This window comes from Saimiri boliviensis, chromosome 10, assembly GCF_048565385.1.
Source record: "Saimiri boliviensis isolate mSaiBol1 chromosome 10, mSaiBol1.pri, whole genome shotgun sequence".
NCBI classification, from domain to species: domain Eukaryota; kingdom Metazoa; phylum Chordata; class Mammalia; order Primates; family Cebidae; genus Saimiri; species Saimiri boliviensis.
In genome coordinates, this window is record NC_133458.1 from 58,393,801 (window position 1) to 58,397,838 (window position 4,038).

Consider the following 4,038-nt stretch of genomic DNA (forward strand, 5'->3'; position numbering starts at 1 on the left):
CTTTAAAGTCTGTCTTTAATACATCTGGTGTTTGTTCTCCTAGACTGAAACTAACTAGTAGACCACCAGTAATTTAAATTGTACCCTGTTCCAAGGATATTTGACATGTGGTCCCTTTGGAAGAACTAATGTAAAAAACTGGCTCTAACCCTGGAAATAAGGTTACTATAGACTAACAGAAGGTTGCAATTAACTAATATCAAGAAGCTAACCTGTAAATTTCTCTCTCAAATACACACTAATCTCATTTGTAAACCATTTTATGCAGTTACAAGGAATGAAAATAATAAGGGTTATATTGTTTAATTTTAAATTTGATTGTTTTTCTCTGAAAGGAAAAAGTAAAAGATAATATTACATTTACTTAATAGTTACCAGTCTACCAAACACACACACACACACACACACACACACACACACACTCTGAATTTATTTAATGCTTAAACTTTATTATAGATAGGTAGACGAGAAAGAGAGAAAAAAAGAGAAAGATTCTTTCTAAAGACCATCATATGTATTTTTTTAATCTGAATGTTTACAAAAATAAAATTGTATATTTTAAGATCTTCTTCCATCATTCTCCATCATTGTTATTTCATAGTAGAGGGGAAAATCAGGATCATTAGAGTATTAGAGGATGAAGAGTTCAAAATTATGTAATTTAACCACTGCATTTCGTAGATTAGAAAACAAAAATGCAGATTGAAGCAACTTGCTGCAGTGTGCACAGCCAGTCACTGGCTAATGTGAACTACAAATCTGTTTTCCTGATTTAAAGTCCAGAACACTTTTTTACAATACCGAAGTGTCTCTCATAAAATATTCTGCATGTATCTCCATAATTGATAAAATGTGGGCATACTTAACTAGAAGGTTAAAATAGTAGCATATACAACTTGGTGACAAACTTTTAAAAATTCTTTATAATAATTTCTCTTATGGTATTTTTCAAATGGAGGGTAGAAGCAAAGAGTTAATTTTCTAATGGGAAAAAGTAACACTGATGTGCATTTAAAAAAATAACAGAATCTGATCACCAAGCATTTAACACTTATGTGTGGTTTAAAGAGTTACTTTAGTTTCACGTTGACTATTTGGAACAAAGTGCATAGAGTTAAAAGGAACATGCTACTACAATATCCTATGCATTATGGTGCTGCCTATCCGTGGACGATAGGATGGATGGAAATCATTGTGACAGTTTCTTTTTTACCTCTGTTACTCAAAAGAATGTTACAGAAGCACATGCCAAGCAGAAAAAGCAAAGCAGAATAAAATAAAATTTTAACCTCACCTAAAATATTAATTTATGTGACAAAAAAGAATTGTTTATATAGATATATAAATATCTTGAAAATAAGAAATTAATTGCTAATTCCAGTTATTTAAATTTGTCCTGAACAGATAACTTGAGGTCAGGAGTTCTAGATCAGCCTGGCCAACATGGTGAAATGCCACCTCTACTAAAAATTCAAAAATTAGTCAGGTGTGGTGGCACATGCCTGTAATCCCATCTACTTGGGAGGCCGATCCAGGGGAATTGCTTGAATCTGAGAGGCAGAGGTTGCAGTGAGCCAAGATCATACCATTGTACTTTAGCAGCCTGGGCAACAAGAGCAAAAGATAGGTAGGTAGGTAGGTAGGTAGGTAGGTAGGTAGATAGATAGATAGATAGATAGATATTTAGATCATTTGCTCTGCAGTGCACCATCCTGCTGCCCGATGACAGGCCTTCCTCAAATGCTCAAATGCCTTCCAGTTCTTGTTTCTCTTGGTTCTTGAAGGTAGTAAAATCATCTGTCTATCAAAAAATGGGACACTCATTTGCTTCCTCCATGTAAATATTAAATGTTGAAATAATTCATCATTAAATCCTAAAACAGTAAATGCTGTTTCACTAAAATCATTCCTAATTTTTAAGTAATATATACTTAAAATTTTAAAAAAACTGAGCAACAAATTTGACACTAAAAATGTGGCAGATTGACTGAAGTGCAGATCTTCAATGGGGAGGGAAATAAGCATTTGAAGAACTTAAAACATCACTAATCATAAAGTTAATAACCCTCATAAATACACTCAGCAAATTGTGTGCCTATAAATGATATTTACACAAAGTAAAAATAATAGAAAGTGTTACTTTATAATCATAAAACTTGAACATACTTTTGACATAATAATACTGATGAAGAATTGATCTTGATAAGTACCAAAATTCAGGAAAGATAACAAATATGAATAAAAACAGTGTTTTACAAATCCTGCATGCCTGATAAAATTAATTTCCAAAATAAGTGTAGGCTATCTTTATTTTTTGACACAAAGTCATTCTAAACAGAATATATCCAAGTTTATATCACATTTTCTCTTCAAGGTCTGGAGAGAAGGTTAAAGTAGCAAAATCTCAAACCATGGAGATTATTGGTGTGATTCATTGCTTTCATTTCTTAAAGCACACTTTTCTCATCTCAAAACTATGGAAACTAATAAATATCTTGCAAGCTTGTGTTGAGTTTCACAAATAATATATGTAAACTGCCTGGTGCGGAAGAGGAATTTAATACATGATAGGTAGTGTTATTAATGTGACTGGAGAGCTTAGGCTCAGCATAGCATGGGAAACATCTCTGAAAGGAAGGAGGAATAGAAGACACCACTCTTTTGCTGGTTTTGGCTCTATTAAACTTCAGCTTGGCAAGAACAAATAATTTGTACAATGCAGCATTTTTTTTTTCATACAGGTGCAAATGCATGATTTATGCATTTATAAATAAATCTGGCTTTACACATGGTTAACTATGTAAAATGAGGCTTTTTTCCCAGAGGGTATGTGATCATGGTGTACATACAGAAAAGAAAGTGGGACTGTTGAGAACCAGTAACAATAGAACTTGTGGAAATGATGATGTCAGGAAAAGCCTGAAATATTTGAAAATAAATATTAAGAAAACATATGCCTAAGCTCATGGTCATGGTTTACTTTTTAAGTAATATCAGTTATGCTAAAATCAACATAAATATGCAGTAAATGGTGTTCTTCAAGCAATTATGTAAGTGAAAAGGAGTTTAAAACTGAAACAATAGGCAGTGTGCTATCATTTGAATACCTATACTGAAGACATCATAAACACCGGGTGGTAGTTTAGTTATTTACTTGCTGTGTGGGGCCAGAGCTAAAACACTAGAAGTTAGTTTTATCGACAGTTACCTAGGTCAATATGTCTCCAATTTCCCTTTATTTTATTTTTATTTATTTAGGTAGGTAGATAGTAAAGCTGAGAAATCCTTCCTTCGAGAGATAGCTTATTCACATGCCTACTATTTAAGACAGGTAAAACTCTATCTTCTCAGATTGAAGCAGAAACGATGGCCTGGAAATCCAGTCTTCCAGTTTCCGCTTTGCTCTCCACACTCTCTTCCCAGTGATTTTAGTGCATCATGGAATCTAACTAAAAAATCTTTCAGGAGTCTTTTGATAGTAAGGAATAATCTGCTCAAATGATTTATTTAGAGTGTTCCCCTTTCCTCAAGAAGTTATCTCCCCTTTCAGTTATTAAAAACAGGATAATTATTCCCCCCAATTCACTTATAAAATAACAATTTGACATGACTCATGTACAATTCTTCTGAAAAGACAGCATAGTTAAAAGTAAATAACAATGAGTTTTAAGCAACAAAATCTGGTTTGGTTCTGCTTGCCTCCATTTACAATATAGGTGACCTTGATCAGATCATTTAACTTCTCTGAACCTCAGCTTTCTCAAGTATCTAACGGACACAATGATCTCTACCTGTTTCAAAAACCTGTTGTAAACTTTCAATAAGATCAACATATCACAGTGTTTGTAATGTCTACATCATTCACATTCTTTACTACAGCCCTCATTCTTACAGGTTCAGGTTATAAATTTTTGTTTAATATTCAATTTAATTACAGATTTATTTCTCTAACTTTTTAAGAAATTATTTTTTTCATGGAATACCAACGTATAGGATCATCATTAACTATTGCAGAATTTTATATTTGCAATAATTATA